Raw genomic sequence first — 20118 nt, forward strand, 5'->3', positions numbered from 1 at the left:
ACAAATCTTCGTCAGGGCATTCTCCAATATCATATTGAAAGACTCAATTATTCCATTGGCCTAAGGATGATATGGTGTACTTTTATGATTGTAAACCTAAAACTCTTATGTCAGTGTGTTGATCATTTCATTGAGAAAATGTGTACCATGGTCGCTCATTAATACCTTCGGGCAACCAAGCCTGGTTAACACATATTCAAACAAAAAATTTATCATTGTTGCCCCTGTACAGTCCTTCATAGGTTGTGCCTCCACCCATCTGGTCAAATATTCTGTCATGGTGATGATGTAGTGTGCACTTGTTTTCTTACCTGGGGGCTGAATCGATCCTACAAAATCAATTTCCCATTTCCCAAATGGCTACAATGACACCTTTGGATTCAGTGGCAGCTCATCCCTTCATGACAACCTTCCCGTTCTTTGACATGCATCGCATGCCTTACAATATGCTTTAGAATCTTTATGTAGTGTCGGCCACCACAACCCAACACACAAAATCTTCTGCGATGTTGCTTTCTGTGTGGCTGTATCTTCCGAATTCATCGCATCTGTTGTTTTTGTGCATCGACGTTTCGAACCAACCTCTGTGGTTCATCATCAGGATTGGAATCAAATCCTGATGATGAACCACATAGGTTGGTTCGAAACGTCGATGCACAAAAACAATAGATGCGATGAATCCGGAAGATACAACCACACAGAATGCAAATCGCAGAAGTCTCAAATCCATGATGTTGCTTTCCCTGCATAATCTCCTCCCACATCTCCTCCATGAGCTTTAGCGAGGATACTATCTTGTTCAAATTCGAGCACATATTGTTGAAGTATCTCGTCTGTGTTAGACTCGGTCTGGTCATCCCTCTATCAGAGATCAAAACTCTTTTTGCATTTCATGTTTAGGTGTCCCATCTCGCTCGAGCAGTTGCATTCCGTTAGGAGCATGCCATAAATCTGACGAAAGGATTTTGTCATTCACTACCCCTCATGCTTTGCACTGCTGGCTCAGGTCTGTTCATCAAAATCAAGTTTTAGAGTCATTTGCAGTCCGGTTTCAGTTTCTAGGTCATTACAGTCTTTTTAGTCATTAGGTCTAGGGTTAGTCAAGTTGTGTCTTCCCAAGGTCTAATAAAGCCAGCAGCCGAAAGGGATGCTCTTGATAAGTTGTTATTTCAAAGATTTTTATCATCATATGGATGGATTATGACTTTTCTTCAAAACTCTGTTTTGAAGACAAGTCGACATTTCATTTTTTGTAATAATTTTCCAAAATTTGCAGTTCTTGAATTCTTCAGGCACAGCCTTGGTCTCCTTTGCCAAATCACATGTCAGCTATTCTGCTATTCCTGCAAAAATTTGCCAAGAATTTCATCATTTCAACCAAAAATCAAGGAGGAAACAAAAAGTCAGAGTTGTATTAATTATGAAAAAGTGCCAATTTCAAAACATTACAAAAATGGGTTTTGAGGAACCAAAAATCAAATCAATGTATTTATAAAGGTTTTGATATGAAGATGAATGTCATTATGCATGCCAAGGTTGGAGAAAAGCATTTCAAATCAAATTGGGTGAGCAGTGCGTGTTTTGGAGAGAAATTGTTTACAACTAGCCGGCGCGGCGCACAGAACAGGTGGCGCGGTGCATTGGGAGTTTCTGCCTAGTGTTATTTTGAACGGGCGCGGTGCACTGGGAGCAGCGGTGCACTGGGTTCTTGGCGCGGCGCATACAGTCCAAAGCCCGAAATTGCTTGAAATTTCACCAATTTGCTCATACCTTGCGTGAATTTGCCAGGTAGGGCCTTCTTCTTGATGTTGCATCAAATTTTGTAATCAATGATGGTGGTTTATGGGTAACAATGGGTGAACACATATATCAAGCCCTCTTTTTATAAACATAAGCCAACTTGCTATCAGGGTTTTAGAACTCACTGTTTTTCCACCAAGATTATTTCTCCTTCCCATTGTTCCCTTGTCTTCACCAATCCCTAATTCCCTATCACCTAAATTCATTATTCCCTTCTCCTACATGCTCTATCCCAAATCCTCCAACCTCACACCTCAAAACCTATACAATAATCCCAAACCCTAAACCCTATTCCCATACATCAAATCCCTCAAACCCTCTCCCATATTTCCCTATTAAATTTCTCCCAATAATTCCCATTCCTCACTATTGTTTCCCGTTCCTAACAGTCCCTGTTGCATTTGTTTTTTCCCTTTGGTGGCAGACTTTGCACCCTAAAGTGCAGTCAAAACAGTTTTCATATACAGCAACATCTTTTCTTCAAGGTATTTTGTATAGAATTCATGGCATCTGAGCATTCATCGGACTATGAGGTCGAAACTCAAAGTGACTCACCCTTGGAAGAACAGGCACCCCAGAGGCCTCATAAAGGTGGCAGACATGTTAGGGAAGAACCAGCTACCCTTACAGAATTGCAGGCATGCCCTCTTGCTATGCAGTGTTTTCAGTATCAATCATGCTATGAGTTTTGTCAAAAGGTGGCTAGTGTCCAATTTCATCATGAGTTGGCTCGTCTTTTTGTGCTGCACTTGCACAGATATCAAGCTATCTTGGCTGGTGTCACCTTCACACTTACACCAGAATCTGTCTCATTAGCAACCGGTATACCGAACATTGGTGAACCATGGCACAAGAAACAGAAGATTGACCGGCAGCATTATGAGCCATACATCAAAACCAGTTTCTTGAGGCAGCTCAAGAGAGTGTTCCCGTTCTGATATCTGAAAGATGAATATGCTCCACTAATGAGATTGATCATGAAATATTTCAGCTGTGAGGGATGGTTCTCTCGTCTTTATGCTTATCACATCAGGTTGCTCATGCATTTCACCAGGGTATGGATGATGAACATTTCGTATTTCATTTTCCAGAACATAGAGAGGATGACCACCTTTATACACCATAAAACCCCTCAGCAACGACTTAACAGTGTTTATCATTTTGCTCTTATTAAGATTTTGGTGGTTCATCAGCTTGGATTGCAAGGCATCACTTGGGATGATTTCATCTCTCGTGACTTCTTCTGAGCTTCACGTAGATTATCAGAGGCTAAGCATGAAGGTGAACCTTCTCATTAGTATGAGTGCCATGAGACTTCTAGGGTGTCGGTATTCATCACATATCAGAGAGGCACCAGACATTTGTTTGCAACGGCAAAGTGAGTGTTATCTCCACCCAGGGTGGAAGGGGCCTCCTTCCTCCATCAGCATCACAGGTACAGGACAAAGGCAAGAGGACAATGCAGGATGAGGGGCCTTCAGATGAGCCATCATGTGAACGAGAGACCGACTTCATTCTCCTTCATGATGATGATATAGATACGGGTCCACAAAGCGCCAAACTTAGAGAGATCATCCAGGAGCAGCAAACAGAGATCGAAGCCTTATCCCTTGACTTGGAGAGGGCTAAGTGGACCATGAAATACTTGGAGCAGAGGAACAAATAGCTTGAAGATCAGCAGGCAATCATGGAGCTACAGAACATCCGCGAGAATCGCCAAGCTGCACAAAGGAGAAGAGTTGAGCTCACGTCATTGGAGCAAGAGATTAATGAGGATCGGGAGGCCAATCTCGAGAGAGTTAACATGCACTTAGAGAGGCTGTTGGACAAGGCTGACAAAGACCATGCATTTCTGAGACACATGGCTTTCCACTACATGTCACGAAACAAAGTGTGCAAGGCTCGAATCAAGAATTTGAAGGCAAAATTGAGGAAGGCAATAAGGAAGCAAAAGAGGCAAAGGGAGCTCGATCGTCTTCAAATATTGGCTGAAGCCTCTTTAGCCCAGCATAACACTTAATGAAGAAGCTCCAGCCCAAATTTCAAGAAATTTGGGGCATTTTTGGTATTTTTGGAAATTTTTGTACAAAAAACAGGGTTCTTCTCCCTGTGCGTCGCGCCACGTGGCACGTGCTTATGACAGGAGGATCCAAATGCAAAAAAGTTTATAGTTTTGGATTTTTCATGAAAAATCATGACTGTTGGTGCATGGCCAAGAAGTTTGGGCAAGTTTTGAGTCCTCAGGAGGTCAAAAACACCCTAAAAATGACCTCTCTGCCCCTATTTTGACACACAGAAAGCAGTCTTGGGAGATTGAGGTTTTGGAGGGTCAAATGGGCACCAAATTCAGAAATTCCACTTGGGTTGGAAAGTAGATAGGTAGGGATTTCCAAAAAGAACACTTGGGCTCAACTTGGACTTCAGAAAGTGCCTCAAAATCAGCATCAAAGTAGCACGACGCATACATAAATTGGCGTGGCGCACAGAGGTTTTTTGCCCAATTTTTCACCTTCCAGCTCAGAAATTCGGTCAGTTTGACTAGTTTTGCTTTGTGATGTAATATTTGATCTATCTTGATGTAATTGGATAAACATGATGTAATTTGGGCACTTATTTACTTTTTCTAGAGGATTCATTCACTAAAAAGTGAAAATTTAATGAATGAATCAGTTTCCTACCTTATAGAGGCAAGTTGTTTTGATTGCCTAGATTTTAGTGCTTTGTTTAGAATTGGTTGAAACAGCTCCTAGAATGATGAGCTCGAACCCTAGAGGCAAGGGAATAGGTTTGGATTTTCTATATTATGTACTTTCTAAGTCATTTTCGGGGTTGGACACTTGGGATTGCTTTGGCATATCATTGTACATTCTATCTCTACATTTTTGGCTAAGGAAAGACCAAGGTTTTGCAGCACTGTTTGGGATCCATGTGGCTTTATGTTTTGATGGTGTTCTTCTCTAAGTAATTGTAAGTTATTAGTGTTATGTGTATCATTTTTTCCTCTCTTTTCTTCTTAATTTGAACAAATGAGTGATTAAGGTGGAATCCATTAACTGTTATGCTCTGCCTTTGAATTTGTTTAAATTTCCATGTTTTCATCTGTTTAAGGAGAATTCTTGAGACTCTCTCGCTCTCCTTAGCTCCTCACCGGTTTGATCTATCCATTCACTCACTTTAAAGCATCAAAGCGATTGCCTTCCTTGCCCCAATCAGAACTCTGCAGAAACTGTGCCTCATCCCCGAGCCCAATTTGCCTTTCCCATTTTTTCAACAAAAATTACCAAAAACCAAATCAAATCCTTGCACTTAATACCTAGCCTAAAATCAGTTGCAAATTTAGTCGTCTCGAGCCTCATTGATTACCTTTTGTTGAGACTAACCCGGAGAGAGCCCTCTCCTGCCCTCGTAGGGCTAGCTACGAGGCTAAGCGTGGTTTGATGTGGAGCTAGAACCTTGTCTTTTCAGCTTGAGACAAATCTAGGCTCTAACAGTCTGATCCCATCTTATACAAATGGTCTACAATTATTGAGAAATCGATCGCGCGTACCACCAACTCTTTCTTCTGCTGGCTGGTGTAGCCTTCTGGAGCTGTTCCTGTGGTAAAAAAATGGATGATATTTGCAAAGTGGTTTTTCGCTACACGCACTGCAAAGAGTTGTGCTTCGGGCAACCCTTCCTCCAGATTAGTAGGCTCCTCCCTTGTCTTAATGCATGACAAATGGTTAGGTCTTGCATTCAACCTTCCCGGTTTCACAATTACCTCAAAATCATATTCTTGGAATAACAACAACAAAAGCATATTCCCCCCACCCCAACATAGGCTTATTGACTAGGTACTTCAAGGCAGAGTGGTCTGTGTACATCTTGAAATGTCCACTCGATAGATAGTGCCTGAAATTTTGGAGTGCGTACACCATAGCCAATCCCTTGCACTTTGTTGTGGATTAATTCTTCCCGACCTTTGACAATTTTATGCTTGCAAATGGTATAGGGTGATCTAGTTCTCCTTCACCAGCTTGTGTTAGCATTGCTCCCCACGCAATACAAGAGGCATCAATGTGCACATGGAATTCTTTCTTCCAATCTGGGAAGACCAAGATCGATGCGTAACCATATTCTCCTTCAAGACATCCAAACTATGCTGACATTCTTCATTCCAATAGAATGTAGCATCCTTCTTTAGCAACTTTTCCATGGGCGCAGTAATCTAAGCATAAGCCTTGATGAACTTTCGATAATACCCGATATGGCCTAGTGTTGCGCACAGTTGTTTAACACTCCTTGGGGCTTCCTATTCCACCATGAGTCCTTGCCTGCATACCACATGACCTAGAAAAATCCCAAAGGGGACACAAAACAAGCACTTCTTTAGGTTCAACGCAATCTAATACCTTCGGCACATATCCAACATTAAGCACAGATTGTCTACATGGCACTTGACTAGCCCAAACACTATCTAGTCATTGAAATAGACCTCCAAAAATTTGTGAATAAACTCTTTGAACACTGCGATGACTACGCGAGAGAATATTACCAACGCATTCTTGAGTCCGAAGGGCATCACTGTATATTGAAAACAACCCCATTCTGTCACGAAGGTTGTTTTACTCCTGTCTTCTGGTGTGATCTTGATCTGATGGTATCCAAAGAACCCATCAGTAAATGAATAGGCCTCCTGTCCTCCAACATTGTCCAGGACCTCGTCAGTAAACAATGTCAGGAAAGGATCATGGACACAAGCATCGTTAAGCTTTCTTAGATCTACACAAATCCTTATTTTGTCCTTCTGCTTCTTTTCCTGAACTACCATTGGGCTCACCCAATCAGATTCCTCCACTGGTTCAATAATACCCACTTCAAGCATCTTGTCCAACTCCAAGTGGTCCTTTTCCTTGTATTTTGGATTAAGGCGATATGGCCTCTACTTAATAGGATTCGTGTCTGGTTTCAGAGTTATTTTCTTCACTCCCAAATCACCTATGATGCCTTTCATGTCCGAAAAATTTATAGGGAATAAATACTGATATTCACAAAAAAATTCAGTGGCTTTATCTACTGTAGCATCATCCCAGTAATCCCCAATCTTTGCAAACTTTGGCTCCGCCTCTGTGCCAATGTCTACTTGCCTAGTTTTCAATGGCGTGGTGATGTCTAGATTCTCTATCTGTGGTCCCTCAACCTCGCAGTGGCCTTCTGCCTATGGGATATTGATATTCATTGGATCCTCATCCTCCGCTTCAACAGTCATATTAGAGCATTCCAGCGCATGGCACAGCTGGATGCTCCAATCTAGTGAATCAATTCTAAAGGATCCCATGGGATTCGGAAGATCACTACCTTAACCTCCTGCAGTGCCTCATCAATGCTTTCAAACTCGTCTTCAAAGCTAAATTTCCTCACGAACCCTTCTCTTAAGACATCCCACTCCGCGGTGCCATGGTGGAGCTCCATTTCCAAATACCAATTCATAGGGATTATGTCGAAAGTGTGACAGAATAAATGCACCCATTTTGGCTGCAGCTTTGTTCCATATACCTTAGTCCATTTGGCGAAATGATCGCGTGGATCATTCCTCCCATCATACTTCTTAGTTATCCATACTTTAGGATGACCAACTCGCGTCCTCATCATCCTTTTGTAATCATGCCATTCATCAAAGCTGTCTTTTTGCATACCCCACCACCGCAAGGGCATAGCGCACAGTGCCCAATGCAATGCCTGAAAGCGTAATCCTCTGGAACTTCTCTTTCAAAAGCATCCAAAAATTTATCTACGCCAGGTAAACCATCGTAATAAGGAAAATTTCTTACCTCTGACGACACACAGCACAACGATTTTGTGTTGCAGCGCAGTGTGGATACTTCATGTAGCCTGTTTTTCCAATGTTCCAATTCTTCGTTTGAATATGAGGTATAGGAAATTCTGTGGTCCCATGAAATTTGTCCATCAGTTGTTAGATTAACCCAATCTTGGTCTCATGCTATGATTTTATAGTTCAGATCCAAATAATCATCACTCTCCTCATAGTCGTGGACTGGTTCAGTATAGTGTGGTCCTTCTGCAGGGTAAAATGGTACTACAACACAAAATGATTTCCATTAAAACGACATTGTCCACTTCTTCAAATTGATGACCCCATTCATGTTGATAGCCCAATCAATTCCCAATAGCACAAGGTATGGATTGTTATCGTCAACAAACTCTATTACTTTAAATTCAGCCAGTGCTTTCGCACCTTATATATCTACGGTAACTCCCTGTAATCATCCCATAGGGATAATCTTCTGCTGGTTTGCCATACCCAGTTGAATCAAAGACACTACAACGTAGGTCTCCCCATTCTCTCCCAGGTTTGTTTAGGAAATACATTCGTGTCAGACCCCAAACCCATAATAACCTAGTCCATCTCATAGTCTCCTATTTGTGTGGTAAGCCTCATCTCTCACCCTGTTCTTGTCTTATGGTTACCGATATTTCTAACTACGCGGGGTCCAGAAGTATTATCCTTACTGGCACATTGGTTTAACAACTCCTGTAGCCCTTTCACAGCTTTTCTATCACATAATAATTTCATACAAGTCTCCAAGAAAGTGTTAAGCACAGAGGGGTCAACCTACACAAGTAGTTTGTCTTGACTTCCTCAGGTAGAGGCCTCACTAAAGCTTTTCTTTGCTTCCATGAAAATTTCCTTCGTACACTCTAGATCAAACCCAACCTCCTTTTCAAGAGCCTTGCAGACCCATACACCTTCTTTAGGTTTCTTTCCCTTATCGTCATTAGTCGCAATCCAACTTCGCAGTATGATATTCACATTCAGGTCCTCTTCGCGGGGCTCGGCCCTCATCATCTGTAAGTTCTGGGTCAGATGTTGAGGCTGCGCCTTCTTCTCCTACATCTTGGCCATCAGCACAAGACATTCTTCGATTGTGTGGTCAAATTGAGTGTAGTATTTACATGACGAGTGCATCTAATTCATACACTCCTGCGCGTAGTGTCCTAGTGTTCCACAATTGTAACAAATGACCTTCCCCCGACCCCTACCAGGTCCTCCTCCTCCTCGGCCTCACCCGCGCCCCTGATATCCTCAGTGTGTTCCCCCAGTGCCCTGATCCAGAGGTCGATTTTCTGCTTGCATTCGATACATAGGTTTTCTCTACAACATTAATTCATAGCTCCGATAGTGGCACTCATCGTGGCCCACTGATTTGCAGAAATCGCAGAACAATTGTTGTGGTGTCTGTACAAACTTTTACAGCAAATGGCAATTGTATGTTACATGTTTTCCGACTACTTGACAAATAACGCACCATAGCATAGGCCCTGCACTTGGTCCTGCTAGAGCTTCTTGCCTTAGGGGCATAGGCCCCCCTCTTGTGATGTAATTCACGAAGACAGGGCAGTGATCTTTATCATGCCCTTGGTTTTTACACTTGAGACACAAAACTTCTTCGCGCATCTCCAACCAAGCCTCTTTTTCCTTTTTTAAGCTTTGCAACTCCAAGCATAAGTTCTGAAACTCTACATGAATCTGTTGAAATCCCAAAGAAGCGTCTTGGATAGGTGACTCATGCAATCTCATCGCAATTTCTAGGTATTCCATCCGAGTTCCTATCTTTTGTTGTGATAAAGCAATCCTTAAGTGGGCAGGAGCGCAACTATAAACTAATCGCGGTGTTGGCTATCTGTGAGGTTCATATTAGCTTTGTGGATCCCACACTTCAGTGATTGATCTTGCTCCCATGGCATTTCACCAGGCCTCATCATGATTTCCCTAAATCCAATTACCGACTGCGATTCAGATTTAGGCTTACCGAATTCCTTGTTCAAAACAGTATGAGTATCTACCAATGACACCAATGGATTATCAGTGAAATAATTCACATACCATGTCAGCGCGTGGTCCAGAAAAGTGTTGACTAATTGCGCCTTCTTTATATTTTCATTCGTAATTTGTTGTGTTGTCCACACGACCTTCACAACAAACAAAAACTGATCTAGATCCTCACTCCCTAAGCCCTTGAAAACCATTAACTTCATCATATTTGACATGTTGACCAGTAGTGGTGTGGGTGAAGGTGTATGTTGTGGAGGTGAAGGTGCAGGTGGTGTGGAAGGATGAGGTATCTATGGAAAACCCTACCTATCAATTGGATAATGCTCTGCGGTGAAGCCTGTGCTGCTCCCTCGTCATCACTTGAAGGAGGTCCAATCAGTGGACTATATTCAGGACCTATTTTTCCTTGATTTCTAAAGCTTCATCCACTTTGCGTAGATCCAAACATCAAGGTAATGGCATAACCCACTTTTCACACAAGATCATCTTAATCCAAGTATTCAAGGATCTCAAATACTTACCTCGTGGTCCCCTAAAGAAGCGTCACTCTCCTTTTCTGTAATTGACTGAGGTATTAACTACGAACTTTGTAACAAATCCTTTGATGACTCAATCAAGCCAGTGATAAAATGCGCGTGCGATCTTATCTTCAGAGGCTTCCAACCTCTGCACGAGCTTTGCGGTCCACACTATCAAACCGTCAAGCCTCCACTATCCTTAACTGTCTGCCAATTTAGCGATCGACTCATATAGTTCGATCGGGAAGGTGCAGAAGAATATTTCATGTATTTTGGTGTACAAATATATGTCCAACCACTATTCTTTCGTCAAGCATAGATTTTTGTTTTCTTGCGCTGCGAATTCTTGGATATTTCTATCCAACCACTTCTCAATTTCCTTCTTGGTTGGATTCCAGTGATGCGACATCACACATCTCTTTATGAATTTCCCGGTCTTGGCAACGAAACCATGTGTTGGCTTAGGGGGTCTTGACCTAGGTTCAAATTTAGTTGCACCAAACAAATCCCTACACTACTGGCCCTTTTAGCATCAATCCGTGGTGTGCAGACCGAAGTCTTACCTAAAGCAATATGGGGGGATGATGGAACCAAGTTTCTGCACCCAGAGATTATTTTGATGTCATTTTGGCGACCTAGATCTGCCTTCACACAGACCTCTATGCTCCTCCAACCTATTGTTGTAACTTCCTCCAATCAGCCTCTAGACCTCCGCGAAGGTCTACGATTGGCTTTTGCGGACCCTAAACAAGTTAATTAGCTACTTACGCACATTTTAGATTACCCTTAGATCATTATTTGCTCAGATTTACTTAAGTGTTTGTTAACTTTAACAGAAATCATTATAATCTTGGCATAATCACTTAACATTAATTGCGTTTAGATAACAATGTAGATCAAGTAAATTCGTGCATCAATACATCATTATTTCATAAACCCATTATTCATCACAACATAAAGCACATTCATACATAACAGAAGTTAATAGATAAAACACTAGAATTTATGCAACAATATTTCTTATTGATATTCATTTAAACTTACAGACTCAAGACTTTCCTACGCACTCAGCTGCAAGGGTCCACACACTCAGCTAAGGACACTACTCTAGGCCTCTGTGCACTCAGCTGCAGAGCCTTTACCTCCTCTAATACTTCTACTTCTGCACTATACTTCTTCACTCGTACCCATAGACAAATTCTTCCTTGCCTTAGACATAACTAAGACACACCTATTTATACAATCCCATGGTCAGAGACCATGGGTATATCTTTAAAAGCCGACTCAAGTTACATAAAATAAGGACAAAACCCTTTTTGACACTTAACTAGCTACGTGCTCTGCGACCACAATTTGCGGAGACTTTACATCTTTTTACATCAAAACTTGGGTTTTTGCCCCAAAAATGACCAAGGGAACCCCATCCCAACATTGACCATATCTTGTAATGCATTGGCATGAATACCACTCCTCAAATTCTCAAGATAGATAGACAAACAAAGATAGTGAAAAAATGTTTGGAAGGATATATTCGTTGCTTCATATCTAATAAACAAACATAATGGGTCAAGTGGTTACCTTTGGTTGAATGGTGGTATAACGCTTCAACAAAAATGACCCCATTTATGGAAATTTATGGATATCATCCACCATCCATCACATCATATTTAATAGAAAATTATAAGCTTCAAGTAGTGTAAGATCAGGTTAAGCATCAACAAGAAGTTATCCAACTCTTAAAGGATAACCTCACTTTGGCACGTAATCAAATGAAACAACAAGAATATCAACATCACAACGAAATAAGTTTTGATGTAGACGACCGGGTGTTTTTATGGCTACAACCTTACAAACAAATGTTCCCCAAGCAAGCTAAGAAGCATAATAAATTATCACCAAAGCACGATGGTCCTTACAAGGTGTTGCAAAATATTGGTACTATAACATTTTGTATCAAAGCATACAAATTTGAGCTTCTTGCTTCTTTTCAAGTGCACCCAGTTAACCCGACAACTATGAAATAGATCAATTTCGGAGTATCTCATCAAGTGGAAGAACTTAACCACTAAATATTCTGTATGGGAGGATGGGAATTTTATATAGAAGCATCCATAACTAATCAAGCATTGAGGACAACACTTTTTTGAAGGAGAGGGGCATGTTAGGTCCCTATGCTATTAGCGTGGTCCCTTATTGTTATTAGTTCAACCCCATTATTATGTTGTTGTGCCCATGTAGTCCCCAAATTGTTATTATTGTGCCCCATAGAAGCCCACTATTGTTATTGTTATGACCCTACAATATTATTGTTATGTAGGATCTGAATATATTATGACCTCTTAGACTCCTATATATAGAAAGGAGGTCTTGTCATTTGTATCATCCAACAATTTTTCATTTGTGTAATATTGTAAAGGAGGTTTCCCCCTCGAATAGGTTTATTTTGAAGTCGTTGATCTATCTCTTCTTATATTTTGTGAGTTGGTTGCATAACATAGTGATTTAGATTTGGATTGCAGTAAAGCCTGTGAGACTAGTCTCGGTTTAGGGCCTAATGATCCAGGATTGGATTGTAGTAAAGCCTGAGAGACAAAGGAGATGAAAAATTCCTCAAGGATAGTGATGGATTTCGGATGGCATTCAAATTTCGGTTTGGTTGTGATCGGAGCACCGTTTTTGGTGTGATAACGGTTTGATGAGGGTGGAGGTGGTTTAACCTCTGGATTCCCTTGGTTGTTTTTGGATTGGTTGTTCTATGAGATCCCACATTCATGCTTGGAATATGGCACGGGGTTGATTGACTGAAAGATAGATTTGGTTCAACCATGTCTATGGTTGGGTGGTACGTGGAAGTCCCAAACCTGGTCAGATTTTCCTATGATTAACAAAAGCTAAATTCTCTTACTTTTGCACTGGTTTTTTTGTGGATTTAATGGTTGTCATATCTCTGATATTTATATGGTTTTATGTTGGTTATAGGTATGGTTAAATAAATGGTTCATGTCATGGTTATTTCATGTTTTTACTTGTAATTGTTAAATGGATGGATGCAAGACCTAATTGATGATATAATAGTTCAATGGAGAAGGTGGTGATCCTTTTGGTTATGTTTCATAAATTCTTTCAGTCATTTATGCTGTGTCCTGTATCCTAGACCTGTAAGTTGTATTGATGCCTAGTGTTTGACAGAATGTCAATCCCGGTTGGGGATGCTCAGACCTAATCCTAAGGTTGAGTTTGATTATTCAGTATTTTTATCATGTCTTTGATTGATTCTGGAACTTGTAACAAGTTATGGGTAGAGGTTGGGGTTCTAGGCTAGAAAAGTGGCTCAAATCTCGGGGTTGTTAGCATAGGTTTTCTAAGAAAAGTCTATAGTCGTTGGCACAAAGGTCTATGAGAGTGACTTTGTGTTTCTGGTCGCTATATTGCCTATAGTATGAGAGTGACTTGGGGTTAAGAGACTTAAAACATCAATGGGACCTAGGGACAGGATGTCTGAGTGGCTGACATGTCTCCTGGGGGTGTAATTGTTGATGTGAGTGGGTTTGTTGATGAGTTATGTTGATTGCATTTCCTTAAGGTGACCAAGGAGATTGAATTAGGGAAAATTTTAAGAACCACCCTAAATTTATATGTATAATAAATGGGCTAATCCCCATGATACATAGGAAAAATGGGAGGCTATTTTATTAATAATATAATATGTATATATAATTTTTTTGGCGAATCTCTCACCAGATTATATTATCTTGTATAGTGATGGAGAATCTTTCACTGAATTATAAAATCTTGTAAGATCTTGGCAAATCTTTTACTAAATAATAAAACATTGTGAAGTCTTGCCGAATGTTTCGTTAAAGTATGGAACCATATATGATAATAAGAAAACATATTCATTAAACTGTAATACACTAACATACATGTTTGGAAAAAGAAACATAATTTTCTCTTCCTACAAACAATGTTCCAAGTTTCAGTGGCCGTGTCTGTCAAGGTTCTTACAATACACTCTTTCATATCTTTCTATTAGTTTTGATAATATTCCACAACAAAGTTCTGGTAGGTGTTGATATTGACAACGAGTTCTGTCAAGGTAGGAGAGATTAATATTTTCTCTACAACTTTCGTCAAGCTACCACTTTTTTCAAGTTATCAAATTTATTTCTTATTCCATAGACTCCAACTGCGAGATAAAAAAAAAAATACATCAAGTTTGTTTACCCCAACACACCAACAAGTAGCAAGCCCCAACTATATTATATAAGAAAGTATTAGGTATCCCAAGGGCTTGAAGGGGATCTAATTGAAAGAAGTGACCATTGTGAGAATCCTTCCAATCAATATATGAATATATAAATGTAGATTTATTATTATTTTAATTGCAAATCTTCAATTAAATAATAAAAGTTAATTACGCCTCTCCCAATCTAAATTTCTTATTAGCATAATTCACTACCCTCATAGGTCTCGCATTTTTTAATAGCGTTGTAACATGTAGATTAATTTCCTTTTTGGTGAACAATCTCCACCTTTTAGGAAAATATGGTGCAGTGGCTCCAACCGCTACAGATCATTAGGACAAACTAAGAATAGCACAGAAGATGAAAGGTTGTACAAAACCAACTTATTTTTCAAACAACTAATCCAACATCAGTACCTAAACTTTTTCATGAAGATATCAAATTGAGAATGTTTGAAAAATGGTGAGAAAACTTTTGTGAGGGTGATGTGGAAAGAGTGATAAGGTTTCATTGTTTTGAATTTTTTTTTGTTAAATCAGAAAAAGTTAAAACCCAATATTAATGGAGATATTGGTATTTTTTACTAAATTTTGTGAAGTGACTAAATGTAGCTTTAACCATTCACCTTAAGATATTTTTACAATATAATTTCCTAAGTCTATTTAATATCTTCATTATCATAAAAACCAACCTATATCCATCTTAACTCCACATCTACCACTCTTAGAGGGATGAAATCTATTTATCCCTATGAGCACTTGGTAGACCCGGAATTAAGATGGATCTAAGTTGATAGAATTTCCCCTTTAAATAGTCTATGCTCACATGAATACCATGGTATTACAATGGGTCAATACCATGGGTTATCATAAACCTGGAGCTTAAAAATTACTATTAGTAATTTATAAAAATTAATAAAATTAATAATTGATTTTTATTTTATTTTTTATTTTAACCAAGTTAAAATGTTTAACATACATTAAATTACAACATCCATTTTTACTTTTGATCCACCACGCCCCGAGAGGGATCAAATATTTTTTCACTCTATGCTAGTTTGCATATCACGATATTTGATACCCCTCGGGGCTTAGTAGATCCAGAGTAAAGATGGATCTATGTTGGTTTAATTCCCCCATTTGAATAGGCTACATTCCACGTGAATACCATGGGTCAATACCATGTGCCATTTTTATTTTTATTAATACTAATATTAGGGTTAATAATGTTTTTTTGCATCGTATTAATAATAATCTAGCCCATGGTATTTGGTCCATAGTATTTTGCCCATAGATTTCACCTAAATATAGCGCATTTTTTGAGTGTTTGTAAATATAAGGTGACTTATGGAGTAAATAAAAAAAAATGTTTTATTTGTTTACCATACCTCTCATTTATTTATATTTTTATTTGTTTACACCCTTGCATGTATACAAGGTGACTTATGGAGTAAATATAAAAAATGTTTTATTTATTTACCATACCTCTCATTTATTTATATTTTTATTAATTTACCATAACTCTTTTATAAATATGGTATTTGGCCCATAAGATTCACTCAAATAAAACCTATTCTTGAAAGTTAGGGTGAATGGAAGGTTGTAACTCCTAATTTCAAGGGTTAAATTTATGTTTTTTACCCTCTCCCTTAAAACAAGGTGGGCTATTTGAGGCGATTTATAAAAATCTACTATGATACAAAATATTCACCCACTAAAAATTTAAAACCCCTTAATTTCGCCAAAGGGCGAACATTCGCCCCTAAAATTTTCCATGGATTGAATCCCTTATAGTAACCTCTCCCATCACATGTTTTCCCGCCTGGTTGGCTGCTTGGGTGGACCTAGCAGGAGGCGATGTTACAAATATTATCTTCATATATGTTTAGGACTTTTGTATGGTACTACAAGTTGTAAGTTCATTGGATTTTGTAAGTAAATTTCTACGGGGAACTAACGCATGTGATTCTTGTTAGGGCATCCAACTACTAGGAATACCCTTCTGCTTGGCTGCTAATAATATTACACAAGTACTCTAACCTGGACCCACATCCTCTAGCAAATCAACATAAACAAGAGGGCACAAACTCCAACACATTGTTTGTCACCTCTTGTCCTTGGGATTTGTGCTTCTAGAATTCTAGTTAGGGTTGAAGTCACACTGCTACAACACTCAAAAGCACAACTACCATCACTATATTCCCTTGTCCAATCATGTTTCTACTTTTGTTGTCCTACATGGCATCCAAAGCACTTATTGTAGGGCCTAAGGCTCCTTCTCAATACATCCTACATCAACCTGCCCACCAACAGAAATTTATGTAGCCTCTAGCACATGCACTAGTGCAAAATGACTAATTAATTATTAAAAAAAAAACTAAAATTTGCATATAAATGACCATTTTTCAGTCGGTGACCAATAGTAGCTAATTTACAGTATCTTATAACGCAACCAACTTTTAGTCATTTTTAGCTTAACCATTAATTGGTTTCCTCAATTTTACTATTTAGTAGTATATTTAGTCATAAATTTGGTCATTAATTTTTCACAGGTTTAGTCATTAATTGTCGCAATTAATGACCAAATATACCAAAAACTATACTACTATATGAATCCTCGAGAAACCAATTAATGACCAAAGAAATATGACCAAAATGTTGGTTGTGTTATAAGATACTGTAGATTAGCTACTAATAGTCATCTATATGCAAATTTTAATTATCATTTGAAACCAATTAATGACCAAAGAAATATGACTAAATTTTAGTCATGTTATAAGATATTGTAAATTAGCTACTAATAGTCGTATATATGCAAAATTTAGTTATCATTTTAATCAAAAATTTATCATTTGCAGTAGTCATTTATCTTTTTTTGGTATTTTCATATTCATTATATAAACAACTGATTTAGTAGTTTCTATTCATTTCATTTAATTTCATTCATAATCATTATAAACAACTAATTTAGTCATATATTCATTTTATTCATGTTCATCATTAATTAATATAAACTACTAATTTAGTAGTTTTAGATTGATTTTATGTGTTCATTATTAATCAACATAAATTAATTAGTATGATTTTGCAACTAAATTTTAAAAAAATGCCATACAATGTGCATGTTTATCTAATATGATAACGCAAAGTTACATATGTTAATTACAAGACTAAATAATATCAAGTGAAAATAAAAATAATTTCAACCATATAAATTTTATTATATAAAATATCAAGTATTACAATATGAGTTTCCAACTTAATATCGGTTAGACTACAATTTACACATGAAATATTGTTTCATCGTTTCAAAACATTATCACTGTGTTGACAAAGCATTGCAAGTGAATTCACCAACTCTAAAGGCTTGACCATCAATCTCTATGAGTGTGTCTTATGCAAGATATTGGCTCTAAGGGTATCACTAGAAATATTCTCTTCTCTCTCTCATTTTGCATTTGTCACTCCAGTGTTATTGTTCTCCTCTTTCTTCAATTGTTGCTTCTTACCATCAATATTGAGTTCCTCTCCTGAAAATGAAAGAAGATACAATGCATAGTATAAGACATGAAAGATGATAAATACTTGAATATAAAATAAAGTAGACTATAAAAGATTTATACAACATATACCTCAGCATTCGATAGTGGCCACTAAGTGGCTAGATGACCTATATAAACAAAGCAAAAAAATGTCACCATAGAAAATAACACCTTAGGAACTTAGTATTCAACCTTCAAAAAACCTTATGCACAATCATACCAACTAAGCTACATGTTAAAAATATCAGGCAATAGGTAACTTGTGAAATAAATGGAAAAAAAAAGATGAGTGTAAAAAATATCCTTATTGCTTATTCTAAAAGAGTCATGTTTCTTAAATTTGGATATTCTTTTTCCCACAATAAAAGTTTCTCTCTATTATGACCTATGCTTTTAGGATCATGAGATTGATCCAACGTCATATTGGATTGTAGAGACAAAATGGTTCAACTTTCCAATATGAGTACCTAACTAGGTTGAATGAAGGTGCTAGTTGTGAGCAGTGTTAAAAACTTAGGGAAGCAGAACACTAAGGCCTAAGAAAATATATCACCATTTGTCCACTGAAAGAAAAAATTTCAAACCCACAATGGCCTCTAGGAGTACATTTCGTTGGATGGATATCACACTCTGAGAGATGATTTTCTAATACAATGAGAAGTGTACATATATTGTCACAATTACCCTCACAATCAGACCCTATAGTTGTGTCCTATAATATTAATCATATTATACTATTTAATTATAAATTATGACTATCATATCATTATTAGTTTGAATAATTAGTCTAAAATTGCATTTTTAGTATTTTTGTATACATGAAAATATTCAGGGAAAAATGTACTTTTTGTGACTAGTTAATTTCGAATGAATCTAAATACACAAGAAATTATGGTGCCTCGATGTTACTCTAATGATTATCCTTTCATTGTACCAATTGATCCCATATCCTCTACTTCTTTTGGTGAATTCCTTTTTGATGATGTACAATGCCAGTGCAATGGAGATTTATCCTAGATGTTTTTTTGAGCCAAAGGGAAGCTCCACAAGTAACAACCAAAAAGTAGCCTCAAATATGTTATTGCGGGTGGCGGGGGGGGAATGTAGTAATTATATGACAAGCCAAGAAACATTGCACGTTAATCATCTTCCCTTTAATATTGATTAATAATTTATTTGCATGATCATGTAATACTAAAGTGTCAAGTAGGGACATTTAAAATTAGTCATCCATCAATATCACCTTTGAGAGTGATTAGTAGTTAATTCTTCGTATTACACAATAGATCACCAACTTCAAGGAAAGCAATATAAACACACAAAAAAATGAAATTAAAATGCTAGGAAGTCAAATGCGACTAATCTTGAGTCAAGAAAATACCAAGCCCTTCACATTAGCAAGGCATTCTTAGGCACTAAAATAGAAAATCATTCCATTGCATCATTTTCACCTTTTCTTTAATTTCTTTAATTGAGAACATAACTTTCAGAGAAAAAAGTTCATTGAAAAAGGTCTTAAAATACTAACAAATGCTTGAATGATTATCATATCAATTAAACAGAAAGGAAATCATTCAATATGATTTTAACTTGTGGAATATATTGAAGAATATGAAGCTTTATCATCCTTTTCTCCTAATCAAATTGTAATCTGTGGGTTCCAATCAAGTAATCAATTTCCATCCAAGATAGTTAAGAGATCACTTTGGAGACGAACTTCTAGAAGCATTGGGATAGTACAAATGGAATTAACTAGGAGGAAAATGAAGCACTTTAGTGGGTGCTCCAAAATATTTGAACACAACTAAAAATGATTTTATACTCCCTCCACACATTTTAAAACAGAAACCATTCATTTGCATCTCATTTATTTTCCACCTTTCGATAATATGTAATTCTTTGAGCAAGAATAGAGAATTCATAAATATTTTCATGAAAGAGGACTCTTCATAATCCTAATAAGTCGGGCTCTAACAAATAAAAAATTTCATGTAGTTAATAAATCTTACACACATATTTCCTTATCTGAGACAAACTTTGAACACATTCCGAGATTTCATAGAAATATAATGATACGATTTACCTGTAGGACATGAGAAAGATATCTACATCTGGCACCCGTCACTAGACAATAGTGTTATTGAGACACAATATCATGGAATTAGAATCAAGTAGATATAT

This window comes from Pinus tabuliformis, chromosome 8, assembly GCF_031772625.1.
Source record: "Pinus tabuliformis cultivar Carrire ecotype Pingquan chromosome 8, CPIR1, whole genome shotgun sequence".
NCBI lineage: Eukaryota > Viridiplantae > Streptophyta > Pinopsida > Pinales > Pinaceae > Pinus > Pinus tabuliformis.